At 40.2% G+C, this 14618-nt stretch overlaps 1 protein-coding gene across 3 annotated transcripts in view; it reads left to right on the top strand.

The window, feature by feature from the left end:
* The window catches only part of ZNF804B (zinc finger protein 804B), a 341954-nt gene that overhangs the window by 106739 nt on the left and 220597 nt on the right, over nt 1-14618 (top strand). The window lies entirely within an intron of this gene.

The raw sequence follows: 14618 nt of genomic DNA, 5'->3' as shown, positions 1-14618 counted from the left end.
GCAGACTGTTGAGAAACAGAGCACAAACTTCAAACTGTCTGTGAGTTCTATACTCAGATTTCACTAACCAAGTAACAAGTGTGAACTCTTCAAGCACTGTAACAGCCTACTCATGGAGTCACAGACAGTCCCCTTGCGTACTTTGGTCTATTTGTCACCCTGGCATACTTGCCTTTATTGTAAATGGTCCCTTACACCAATTATCACATCAATATTCAGGTTACTCCCAGTCCCAAAAGACCAGTCACTTACCCCAGGTCAGGTGTACACTAGATCTCTCACCAAAGACAATAGTTGTAGCCAATTTTATAATAAACTAACTAAAGGGTTGTTAAGTAGGAAAAAATGATTAGGAGAGTTATTTACACGGTTAAAGCAGGTAAACATACACACACAAATGAGATACAGTGATGGGTTCCAAAAGATGATAGGAGGTGCTGTAATATGCAAGCTTTATATGTCCTTTAGGGCTAACCTAAACTAAACAGCTGTGGATCCCTTTCTTAGGTTTTGAATTCTTCACCCCTCAGAGTTCAAGCAGCACGGGGATAACGATTTCTTCTTAACAGGAATTTTATTCCCTTCCCCAGTGATCAGTCTGTGATGGGACAAGGGCTTGTGCAGTATCCTCTTCGTGGGTGTGAGGGAAGCAATCAACAACATATTTTATTCATTAATGTTCCACAATGGTTTGCCAGGTGTCTATAGGCCTTCTTTTGTTGAGGAAAAGATGACATCTCTTGTGGTAAATTAGTATTTTGCACTCGGCAATGCCTCTCCCCTGCCTCGGGAGGGGAGTTTACAGTCTTGGCAAATATTTTTATAGTTACAGAGCAAACACTTAAATATTACCTTATAAGTAAGGTATATATAAGGTATATGTATGATTAATGCATGCAGCATCCTATAAGCCTTCAATAAAGTCTAAACGTGTTCTTACAAGTCTAATATCTATTTTAACAATACTAACACAGAGGCAATCCAGATTGGTTTCCAGTTATGCATTTGTCAGTGTTCAGTGAGCGCAGTGACCTTGGCATGAGGTCACACCTGGTCTGCCAGCATCACAGGAATATTTACATTACAGCAATTTGCATGCACAGTTTTCCACCTGTGGTGTCTTCTCATAGGGTTTTATCAGATGTGGACATCTGTTGTTCCCTAAAGTAATAATAGTAATAATACAAGCTCCAGAACTAGTGCTCGCTCAAGTGAGGGTGGGGTAGAACACAAGATTCCATCCTTTGCACTTGTGAACAGCAAAGTGATAAAACTGCAGCCTCTGCACGAGGGGTGCTAGGACAATTTTTATAATGGAAGTGCTAATGATGGAAACCATGTGCTTGGTGTTTGTAATTACTACTTCAATCCAGGATGCACAGCAACACCTCTAGTTCCAGCACCACTGTCCTGCACTCCAGCACAAAGTGGTTGGGGATGGGCAGGACAGGTGAGGTCATGGCTCCACTTCTGCTATGGATCAGCCAGCGGAACTGCTGCCCTTTAAATGATATCTCATAGCAGAGGGTGCATTCTCCCAGGGGAAGTTTGGCTTCACACTGCCCTAAAGACACAGTTGACCCTAAATTTAAAGGTCCTGATCCAGCTCCCATTCAAGTCAGTGGAAGTATTCCTGTTGACTTGAATGAGAGCTGGACTGGGTCTAAAGTGCTCTAGAAAAGAAAGGGTTTACTGCTCTTGAGTACGTGGATTATTTAGCTGCATAGGAAAAGTCTAGTCTGCTGAGGTGCTCAAGGTACAGGCAGCCAGGAAAAGTTTTTTCTGTCCTGCCAGAATTTTCAAAATTTCAGAAAATTTTCCCATCTTAAATTGGGACAAAAAGGCAAAATCTAAAAAAAAAAATAAATTGTGACATGAAAATCCAAAATTCAAAAACCAAAACCAAAAACCAACCCCAACAATTTGGCTCAATTGAAATGTTTCATTTTCATTTTGACCTTTTTAAAACTTTTTTTTAACCATAAGTTAATTTACATCTTTAAATTAAAAGTCATTTTAAAAAAAATGGAACTTTTTCATTTCAAAAATGTCAAAAAACAGAGCTTTTTGACCATTTCAAAAAATTTTTTCAAAGTTTTGTTGAAATGGGAAATTCGTCAAAACTTACCCTTTCCCACAAACAGTTTTGGTTTCAATGAATCAGCATCTTCTGACAAAAAAACCCCCACACCATAGCTGAAAAGCTCCCACCCAGATCAACTCACAAGAAAGGTCTGCTCTGATAGGCACCTAGGCGGAAGCCATACTCTAATGCTTCTATGGTTCGCAGCAGAAGGGTTCTTTCTTGTGGACCATCTAAATTGCATACAAAAGAAGGCTCCATCATGTCAGCTTCCTAAACGGCATTGGACAGGGTTTTGCTGTTGCATAGACAGATAGTTCTCGATTCTGATTAAATAAGTTCCTTCTTTAAAACAACAACAACAAAAAACTTTGTATTTTTTTTCTGAATTTGTCAACAGATACATAAGGACATAACATAAGATATGGTGGAAACAATACCATACACACATGTATTTGATTTCATACCTTTCCTTTAAGGAAATATACATCTTCTTTCAGGAGCATAATAAGTATCTCTATACATTTCTAAGTATTGTCTGAGTTACAATGCACATAGTACACAATACTATTCATTTTTGTATTCCCGGTGAATCTGGACTAGACTTTGAGCTTCCAAGGATCTGTTTCAGATAATTATAAATATTCAAAGAATGATTGAAGCTGTTGTGTCCTAACAGGAAGTGACTGTTCCTTTTCTGAATAAAAGGCAAATAGAGGTCTAGAGATATACCTTTTTTGGTCTCCATTGTCTTATTTTGTAAAGATCTCCATGATCCTGCATTTCCAGTGGGTAATTGTCAGGATAGCCCAGTCTCCCTGCTGTAAGTGTGAGACTCGCATGGAATGGAGTCTGCAGGCCAGATACTTTCCCAAATACTAGACTATCTGGAGGACTGTAGGAGGTATCAAATGTATTTGCTCTAAGACAGCCCAATATGTCCACCAAATACAGAGAAAATCTTCTTCTCCACATACACAAGTTTGTCTCATTTAGTAGGACTGAGGAAACATTGGAACTGGGTCTTCTAACAATGTTCCTAACTACGGAGGACAGTGCCCCTTTGTTCCATATTTGTGCCTGTTCTTTCTCTGAAATTTCCCTCCTCACAGCTGTCTCCCATTTGAACAAATAATTCCAACCTCATCCCATACCCTCTCAATGCGCCCCCCCCCCGACCCCAGCATTTTTGAGAGGAGAGGGAAAGGGCTAAATTCTGTGTTCCCAATCCAGCAAATTATTTCATGCAGGTGGATGCTGGCACCATTTCAGAGCTCAAGTGGTCCACCTGCATAGAGTACTTTGCAGGACTGGAGCCTATGTTGTGTTCAAGGGAGACATGGGTGAAGGAAAAGAGCTCAGTTTTGTGCAGATTTTCTCCCACAAGCTCTTTAGGGTGAGAACTGATTCTTCATAAGCATTTATACAGCACCTACCACAATGGAGTCCCAAAACTGAGCTGAGTGTAATGTCCCTGATCCGTTGGAGAACATAACACAGGAAGTTCCAAAAAACAGACCCGTACCAGGAGTCATGCTGCCTGCTCCACATGCACTGCCTGGGGTGCGCCACTACTGGCTTCTGGGCACTACTGTAATATAAATATTAAATCATGAAAAATGCCTAGATGGCTGGAATTTGTTGGGATGGTCCCTGGTACCACCTCATATTTACTGTTGGACATAGATCCTGTTCTAATTAAATTAGTGCTAGTGTCTTAATAGGGGTTTACATTAACCAGACTATCATATCTTTTTATTATTTTATTTATATTTCAGTAGCACCCAAGAGCCCTGCTAGGCATGATACAATTACAGAACAAAAAGATGGTCCCTGCCCCAAAGAGCTTACAATATAAATTTAATCTGCAGAACTGATAATGAAGTTTAACATTTGAGACTGCTGTACCACCCATTTACTAGATGCTAGCTTGTGAATTTGACCCTAGGTTTTTTCTTGATCAATATAAATGGGTAAATCATTTTCTGTATGTCTTTCCCATAAATTAGCTCTTTGGGGAAGGTACCTCTTTGACACTCTGTTGTATAACCTCACACAACGTGGCCTTGATCCTGACTGGGGTCTTTGAGAGCTGTGCATTACAAATAATACATAAAATATGGGTACGTCTACACAGGAACTACACACCCGCATCTGGCCCATGCCAGACAACTCGAGGTCATGGGGCTCAGGCTGCGAGGCTGTTTCATTGCTGCGTAGACTTCTGGGCTCAGGGTGGAGCCCCGACTGTAGGATACGGTGAGGTGGGGGGGTCCCAGAGCTCTGGCTCCAGCCTGAGCCCGGAAGTCTACACAGCAATGAAACAGCCCAAGCCCCACAAGCCTGGCTGGCACGGGCCAGACATTGTTTTTTCTTTGCTGCATAGACATACCCAATGTGATCACCCCTCATGCTATACTGTAATTAATATACACAAGGCATTAAGGATACACATTCAGCCTTAATTCTGGCATTTCCCAACTATGAAGTGCTTAACTGTGCAACTTCAATATTCTCTTAACTTCTTTTGTATAAAATAATATATGGTAGAAAGGAATTAACTGCTTTTTTATTCTGTTTGAAGACTGTTTGAATTTTCCTGGAAAGGAAATACGTATATTGGGATTCATTTTTTCAACTATACAAAACATTTTTCTTTACAATATATGGTATCCAGGGGACTTGTGTTATTGATTACTGAATGCTCTCTCTGATGTCAGCTGAAGTGAACTATACTTAAAACAATACGTCCCCTATTGTTTACCTCTGAAAAATTAAATACAAAATTTCACCATGCTTTAACATTAGTTTCATTTACAATTGTTTTTGGTCCATTTGCAGAATAGAAATATAAAAGAATGTTATTTTTAGGATGTCAGTCAAAATACAACATTTTCTAAAAACTCTTGTTTTACAGTTACAGTACAGTAGTTATGCTGAATTACTGCATAGTGTATTTCTCAGTTGGCTCTGCATTTTTATGAACAGCATCTCTTTATAACTTTGCTTTTCATTTTGCCCTGAAATTCTGAGTGTACACATTCTTTTGCAACATAACATTTCATAACACTCCCTTTGACAGTAGAGTGTACTTCCATTCACAATATTATTGTGATGGCCTGGGATCTGTCTCAAGTGATAGTGGCAAAATTCTTTCATTGGGTAAACATGCAATGATCACACAAGTGACAGCTGGAGTCATCCAGCCTCAACACACACACAGCTATAATGTCAATTTCTAATCGGATTTTTTGCATGAATAAAGAGTACTCACATGAGTAAGGGATGCAAGTTTGTGCCTTAAATGTTTAACTCTATTTTAATAAAAATATAATTATACATGTCATTTAAAAAGCCAGAATGTGTTCATTTTCATGGTATATTTTGGCTGGTTTATTGCCTTCTAGCATTAGAAAATTAAAACCCCAAGCACAAAGATCTGAGGCTGATTTATAGCGCCTGCTCGGAGAAAGTGATTAGGTTGCATAAACTTTGTAAAGCCTCAAGATATGTAAATTAGGGTTGCCAGTTTTGTTTGGACGTATTCCTGGAGCTTTCATCACATGACATAATCTTTAATTAAAGATTCATCATGAATTCCTGGAGACTCCAGGACAATCCTGCAGGGTTGGCAACCCTAATGTAAATAAAGATTAAAAGGTCGGAGACAGAACAAGACAGCAAATGGAATGAAAATTTTGACTGCTAAAAATATTTATCCTGGCTGAGTTCAATATATCAGATTAAAAGAGGATGACCGAAAGTACTTAAAGCATAGTTAATCTTCATGCATATTGCCTTGATTACCCAGGATATTTCAAAATGCCATGTTTTCCTATTATAGACAGAGAATTCTCAGTAAGAATTAAACTAAGGTAATATTTTCTAAGACAAAAGGGCACAGTCTATTCATGAATTACCTGGAGAGGATAAAAGAGAGGTGGCATGCAGAATATACATATTGTAAGCAAAGCATTCAAGTCATTTGGCAATGTAGATACTTTATAGATAGTGCCACCATTCCCTCTCTGCTCACTGGTATATAGAGTGTACCCATCTCCATTCCAATTTAAATCAGTCAGCCTGCTATGCTTCTCTATCCTTTGGTAACACATATAGGTTTTCTTGCTTATTTCTCATATGGGTTGAATTTGTGCGTAGATACTTCAGTACATTTCCTCCTTCATGTAATTTAATCTGCTTCCTTTACATTAAATTCGTGAAAATTCATGCTATTTTTATGAGTGTCGAGCAAAACCTCATCCTCCCCTCATTTCCTACCTTAAAGTCCATCTAATGGGTCTTGTCATTATGAATCCAGGAGGTTGGTATTCCTTCTGCTTACTTGGAGAATGCCAGTTGCCTCCCATCAGAGAAGCATTTCCTGTGCTCTAGGAATCCAGACCCTCCTCAGTATGTACTATTGTCCTCTTCCTAAACAGGTCTTCAGAAACAGATCATCCCATCTTTTACCCTTGAGGCTTCATTCCCTTTTCATTTAGGACCTAATCCTACCAGTTGTTTACCTGAATCCCAAGGAGTGCCTTGTATGTTAAACAGACAATGGAGTTCTGTTGCAAAGGGCCTGATCTTTATAGAGCTGAGCACAATCAACTGCCATTGTAGAGCAACTTGAACATCTCTCTTTCTGCTCCCCCTCGACCTCCATCCAAAAATGGTCAAATGCAAAGAAATCTGTCATGGAAGTGAAACCTGACCCCAGGCAGCTTCAGCTTATGTGATGCTCACTTGTACAGGATAACGCTACAGGAATTTCTCACATTCTCACAAATAGCCAGAATCCCTGTAGAGGTAATGCGACAGTCACTCACAATAATGTAAAGAGAAAAAAAAAATCTCACCAGAAAGTCAGATCACATCATATTAATGAATATAGTGCTAGATAAAGTACTGAATTTTACAATAGGCAAAATGATTTGCAAGTAATACATTGCATGGACTTTGCTCCAAATAACATACAACATTGTTACAGCCAATTAAATCCTTTACATTTTTTAAACAATAATGCTTTATTCTTAAAAAGTAATGACAACAGATGGATTACAAAGCTTGTTTTGTTTCTTTAAACACAAATCTTTATTATGCCTCTGCTGTATTAGGAGCAGCCCTTGCATACCTTTTCAAGACACGATGCCTAAGGAGCCCAGAGGATCATTGTACGGGTGCTCCTTGCGACACCTATAAAGATATGCAGGTGCTCTGCCAGGCTGCCGTCATAGCACTCAGTGGCATATGGCCCAATCATGCACCCTCTGGGTTGTGCCAGCATGGCTGGCAGTGCTAAGCACCTTCTCTGACCCCTGACTCTTTAAATTTGCACACAGGCCAGCTTCTGGTTTGTCTACACACTATTCATGTAGTCTATGCTGCAGTTGCTTACACATGTATGATGCACACTTCAACAGCTGCATAAAAGCTCTGCAAAAGAAGCAAGAATATGTGCCTGTAAAGAAGTGCTAAATCTTAAGAATCCTACATTTAGAGCCATATATAGAAGCCAGTGAGCTTCTTTTCTAAAGCGTCATCTAACACTGCAGCTGTTTTGAGGTTTCTGATGGCTCTTCAGATCAACAATAAGATACAGTTTAAAAAAATCTATTTCAGAGCAACAAGATTAGCCTGCAAACTTGCTTTAGGTTTAGAGCTGTAGCTTTCTCTTTGATCTGTTCTGTGGATCTGAGAATCCCGGTATGAAGAGAACACAGAAGCTGCTTGAATACATTTGGTGTGAAATATTTAGTGGATTAGGAAGCAAAGCAAGCAGTGGCTTGCCAGTGAAATTATTACTAAACCAAAATTAACAAACACAAAGCAGTCAAAGAAGCTGTGAATTGGATTTGACAAGGAGAGCTGAACTTTTCCAACTCATTTTTTATTAAACCAGGCTAGTAGGAAAACATAAAATATTACCCAATTTTGATTAAACATAGTACCAACGAATTTACACTTGTCTTTCTTTCCAGGGAAAACAGTTGTAATTAGGACGGACCCTCTTAGCGTATAATCACATGATATGTTGAAGCATGGAAGCTTGTGCATTCACACAGAGTATTGAAATCTACTGTCAAATAGCCAAATAGTCTGGAGAAAAGCAGATGAAGTCAACCTTCACTACTGACATTATCAATAAATAGTCTGTTTACATAACCCCCCCAACAGAACTAAGGTGCTCATAAAAATAAATACAAATTCTATCAGAAGCATAAATGTAATCCCCTTGCCATTTGGATGGCTTGAGAAATATAGCTCCCAGCAGCTCACAAAGAGAACGCTGCAGAGGCTGCAGAAACTGAAATTGCCTGGTTTGTGCTTGGACACCAACCAGCACTGTGGGTGGGAGAGAGGAAATGAAGGATTACCAGGCCAGAGGCTTTAATGACCTGCCAGGGCAATCAAGAGCAAGCCCTGATAGCCTATATATCGCTGAGACTGCCCAGCGATGTGCGCTAAGCATGGACAGACTCGGTGTTTGGGGCAAGGCAGATGGCTACTAGCAAGAGAATGGAGACAGACATCCTGAGTTGCTTGTGACAGAGTAAGTGAGAGAATCCTAGTTTGCAGCTCACCCAGAGAGACCCAGCTGACTAGAAGCACACAGCTTCCCAGGGGGAGTTGTCTGTCATCTAGCTGTTTCTGAAACAGCTTGGCTGTTGAAATTATAGGGCAGTGAGAGAGGCCAGTGCCTTAACTAACACAATCATCAGTCACATGCTAGACTCAAAAGGGAGAGCGAGATCTCCCAGACTCCATATTCCGAGGAAGAAGATCATTTGCAGGCCTCACCTATTAGGATGCCTTGCTCTGGAAGCAAGGGAAAGCTGCCTTTCCCCTACTCAACCCAATCAGGGATCTGTCTTGATGCTTTACCAGGGTATACTGGGGATATTTCACTGAGCAAGATAGGAAAGGACTCCAGTGGTGAAGAAAATTCTGTTCTGTCAATGCATAGGCAGGTGAAAGCTCACCTGGAGGTGAAGGTGTGCATGGTACAACACCACCACCGTCAGGCCTACAGCCTTTCTTTGATTGATTTACCGGACAAACTTACCTCTGCTCTGCCTGCCCTATAAAGCTTCATCACAAGAACAGTGTGTCAGCCACCTGGGACCCGTGGGCAGGTTCTGAGTTGCACTCACCTGTTTTCATATTTTGTATGGGTATTTGAATATTTAGGGAGGATCTGATTATTTTTGTTGGGTTTAGCCAGTTCATTCAATAATCTTCTCCTTTTGGTTCCTCTGCCCCTTTACTGAATTCCTATCCTTATACTTTTTATATTAACCTTGTCCTTCCCACTAATATAGTGTTTGTTTTTTTTAACTTGGTTGGTTCTTGACTTCTTTTGATTTGTAATATTCTAAAAATCATAGGGCTTCATATTAATTTATTCATCTGGCACTAGGTAGAGACAGTCTGGGCTGAGAATGCAATTTATCGCCGGAGGTCATTGGGCTGAAGTCTCACAATAGACATCAGCCCAAGGAGCACAAAGAAATCAGGGCCCATTGGTGCTAAGGTGGGATACAGCCAAGTGGGAGAAAGGATCAAGTGGACACTACCATACTTGAGGATAGGGGTCCCCAGAAGACAGCTACATAAAAAAACAAATAATCTCCTACTACCTTCTGAGAGCTCAAATTAAAAACACATTATTGGCTCAGCTAATAACTGTCCTAAAGAAAAATAGGTTAATGTTTCACAAATGTCCAGGTTTTCAACAGATCCTGGATAACAGGGTTCAAAAAAGAATTCATGGAAAATAGGCCCATCAATGGATAGTAGCCAATATGGGCAGGGATGGCGTCCCTAACCTCTGTTTGCCAGAGGCTGGGAGTGGGGAAACAGGGGATGGTTCATTTGGTGATTGCCTGTTCTGTTCATTCTCTCTGGGGCACCAGGCATTGGTCACTGTCGGAAGACAGGATACTGGGCTAGATGGACCTTTGGTCTGACCCCGTATGGCCATCCTTATGTTCTTATTCTGGTTTGTTGGAACAATTTGACCCCCTCATCCTCCCCTCCCCCCCAAAAAAATTGCAGGTACAATTTGCACTGAGAATTCAAATGTAATTCAAAGTACTTGTGCCCATATGTGTTTAATTGTGGGTACACGTTGAGTAGTTAGAAGTACACTTTGTCCCCACAGTTACTTGTTGTTAGTGTAAAATGCTGGCACAAAGGCCCAGATCCACAAAGGTACTCAGGCTCCTAACTTTCATTGTTTTCAGTAGAAGCAAGCCTCACACAAGCAAGGCCTTTTAAAAGGCTTAATTTCGTGAAAATTTAGCACACTGTATTGAATATAATGTTTCCAAAGTGGTTATGGTATGATACCATAATGGAGGGCAGTGTGACACCAACACCTGCAGAAACAGTGTTTCAGGGATTCGGTATTTGGTTACTAACTAGACCAGATTTTTCCAGGGGCAGGAGATGTTTGCAAGTGTAACCCACACACGGTCTGGGTATGGTGTTCTGTCCCATCTAGTGGCACGGAGACCACTTAAAGAGAGAGAGTTAACTGAGTCTGCTCTACAACCTTAGCTAAGAGTTGGCTTTTTAGCTTATGCGGTAGAGGCTCATGCACTAAGCTCCAGAATTCCCCAGTTTGATCCCACCCGCTGACAACCAGGCTCTGTTGATGTTACACAAGTGTCGTGGCTCCCTGCATGATATCAAAATTATTATCTAGTACTTGGCACACAAGTTTGCCATTTCCATCATTAGATTGTGAGGTGGATGAAACTAATACGATAATTACTGTTATAATAAAATTTATATTTCAGAAAATGCCTGTAATTTGGGATAATTGTATGTTTATGAATTTTCAAGGTTCATTCTGACATAAGAGTGGTGTAATTGTAGTGAAAATAGTTTAAAATAGTATTAATTATATTGATGTTTTCACTTGTGTGATTCAAAAATTCTGTTTTTTATTTCCCCATGTTAAGTATCCTCACACCTTCTTGTCAACTGTCTAAATGGGCCATCCTGATTATCACTACAAAAGTTTTTTTTTCCTCCTGCTGATAATAGCTCATCTTAATTAATTAGCCTCTTACAGTTTGTATGGCAACTTCCATCTTCTCTCTATGTATATATATATATCTTCTTACTATATGTTCCATTCTATGCATCTGATGAAGTGGGCTGTAGCCCACGAAAGCTTATGCTCAAATAAATTTGTTAGTCTCTAAGGTGCCACAAGTACTCCTGTTCTTTTTGCAGATACAGACTAACATGACTGCTACTCTGAAACCTGTTTTTTACAGTACTGGGGACTTGTAGGTGATCTACATTTGAGTCTCACAATTTAATCAGCCACGAAAGGATGGTAGATTTTCATCAGCTCTGGTTTAGTTAGGACTGTTTCATTTCTGCAGCCCTGAGTCCACCCATTATAACATTCTACCATAAGACATAATGTTCTGCCATTATTGGATGCTGCAAGTAACCTATCAGTCCAGAATAGTGAATCAGAAATGCTGAAACTTCAGTTTAAACAAATTCTTCTTCAGCCTAATGTACTTTGACTAATAATGTAATTGGTAGTAACACGCTGCCCCTGCTGACAATACCGTTTTCTTCACCAGACTAAAATGAATCACTGAGTTGCCTTCTATACAGTGGCTGTGTCATATGGGTCAAGAAATCAACTCATATGTTCTGTTGTCTGATTCCCAAGTATGGATAAGAGTGTTCTGAGACAGGTGTCTCTCTCTCTCTGTTCCTTGTTGACAAATAATGTGTCAGAAAAATGGCAGATTACGTGTGTTCCAGTTAGACATTCATGATATAGTCATATCTTATATTTGTATGTTCTTGGGTTGTTTCGTTGTACATTCAAAGGGATTTTTATTCTGTAAACACCTGAATGTGCTTGACTACTGCATTTTAAACCCAAGAGGACAGCTATGGCTTATTGACAACCATTTCCTTTTTACCATAGAAATCTAGAATGAGCCAAATCCTGAAGTCCTTACGCAGGGCCAGGCTGTGTCTGGCCTTGCACAAAGAAGCCTCTCCCCTCTACTGTAAACTCTATCATGAATGGCAAAGAGTCCTGTGGCACCTTATAGACTAACCCACGAAAGCTTATGCGCCAATACGTTTGTTAGTCTATAAGGTGCCACAGGACACTTTGCCGCTTTTCCAGATCCCGGCTAACACGGCTACCGCTCTGATGCTTTATATCATGAATGTCTATTGAACTCAGGTGCAGGGTCTAGCTACTCAGTAAATAAAAAACGTGCCTGAGGAGCAGAGTCACAGAGCTGTGCTGTTAAGGCCACTGGGACTACCCTCCCCACAGGGAATGGGGGAGGTGTGGCCCTAGCCCCTGTGCAGTGGGGATCAGAGCTTGCCGTATGCAGAGTGGAAGGCATGCTGCCTCCTTTCAAAGGGGAGCAAGAGCTGTCAGTACAGTGTGTGCTCCACAAGGAGTCCCTGTGCAGTCGGTCAGTCAGCCAGCCACAGTTCTTCTTGGGGCTCCTGCTGTATCATGGCTCTTCTATATATATGCCTGTGCAGGCATGCACGTGCGCGCACACACACACACACACACACGCAGGACTGTGCCTTTCAGGCACAATTCAGCTCTCAGCTTATCGTCACGCCTTAAGAAAAACTTGTCGTGAAGTCAATGAGCTAGACTGTGGAGTGCTTACTTGGCTTTTACTCCATCTTTACTCAGAAAAACATCTCACTGATAGAAATGTATGAAAAAAAACAAAGTAAGAACATCAGGATTTTGCCCATACAGTTTTGAATGATGTGACATAAATTTCATATGTGCTATTTTTTACAGAGTATTTTTATAATGTTAATAAGTGTTATATACATGAACTATTCATACAGTTTAAGCATTTCACTATTACGTACCTCAGAGGGTATCCAGTGCCTTACAGGTTTTAAAAATTTTTAATGCATTCTCTTCCTCTCAGGTAGTGTGTTATATTTTGACATAATTATTGGTTGGGATGCCTCTAGAAAGTATTCAGCCAGCCAACGTCTTCTAATGCAGCTTACTCATCCACAGTAGTTCTCTCAGAGTCAATATCTTCAGGAAGGATTAAATGCTCAATTTTGAGGAAGGTAGGTGAGGTATGCAAAATATTTTTCTTGTCTGTTGATCTTTAGACACTTCAATTAATAGCCATTTCTGCCTACATCCTCTTCTTTCTCTTTTCAAAGTGAATTTTAGTAATGTTAAAAAGGGTCAGAATGACAGCACTGAAAAATGAAGCTCTCTGTTTATCCACAGAAGTGATCAGTCAGGAGCTCAGATACCATATTCAGCACGATATCAGAGTCTGAACAGAAGAGAATCAGAGGCAGCGGCAGTAGAAAGATTGAAGCCCTAGGTATCAGCTGTGATAATGTTACCAAGATACAGACAATGGCCCCCTAGAAACTGGACCGAAGTCATCCACTTATTTTACCTAGGTTGTGATGGGAATGACTTTTGGTAGCCAACAATCAGTGTGAAGTTTTAACTTGTTAATTCAAGACAAAGTATCAGAGGGACCAAATGCAGTTACATATTTTTAAGAAAGAGAGGGTAAAAAATGCAAGTCCTGAAAGTCACAGGCTCTAAACAGTAGTTAAAATACTAGAACAAACACCAAGGTGGTCAATCTGTGAGCACTTTGAGGAAGATAATGCAGTAAGGCAGTATGGATTCATAAAAATTAACCATCTCAAGCTAACTTGCTTTCTGCCTTTAACAAGATAATAAGCTTGGTAGAAAGGGTGAATAAAGTAGACATATCTCAACTTCAGCAAGGGATTTGATAGTGCTCTATATCATAGGCTAAAGAGATATGTGGTGAGGATAATGGTCTTAAAGAATAAATATGGTATGGATAATGCTTTTTAAACAATTAGACCAATGGCTGAGTAACCACAAACAGAGAGTATTCAGAGTAGCAGCCGTGTTAGTCTGTATTCGCAAAAAGAAAAGGAGTACTTGTGGCACCTTAGAGACTAACAAATTTATTTGAGAATAAGCTTTCGTGAGCTACAGCTCAATGTTATTGGGGCAATTGTGAAGTTGTCTCAAGTGTAGTCCTGTAAATCTTAGTGTTTTACCTAGTATTAACCATTATACAGGTATTCATTTATATCCTAAAGGAAGAAGTGTAGACTGTGTTAATGTCATGCACTGATTATTTGTTGCATTTGTTTACTCTTCATATCCAGTATGCATAGCCATCAGCATAGTGCTCCTCCTCCTAATGGCAGGGACATCAAAGGTGTTGCTAGTGAGGAAAGTGACTACTGTATGCTATTCTCAATTGGTAGGACTCCTACAGTGTAAGTTGCTGTGAATTGGTTACTTAGCAGCGGTCCTCAAGCATAGAGGTCTGTATTACAGACAATTCTGCTCCTCCATTCTGTTTATCAACAATGCCAGGTCTAAGCAGACTCAGGATCCTGCCAGCCATTTTAGTCCCATCTCTCTGTTCCTCGTTAGATTCCTAATCCTTCCCTTCCCAGCTCTCTCATCATATAC

This window comes from Natator depressus, chromosome 2 (genome assembly GCF_965152275.1).
Source record: "Natator depressus isolate rNatDep1 chromosome 2, rNatDep2.hap1, whole genome shotgun sequence".
Taxonomy (NCBI): Eukaryota; Metazoa; Chordata; order Testudines; family Cheloniidae; genus Natator; species Natator depressus.
Note: the sequence above shows the minus strand (reverse complement) of the source record. Positions and strands in the feature narration are given on the sequence as shown.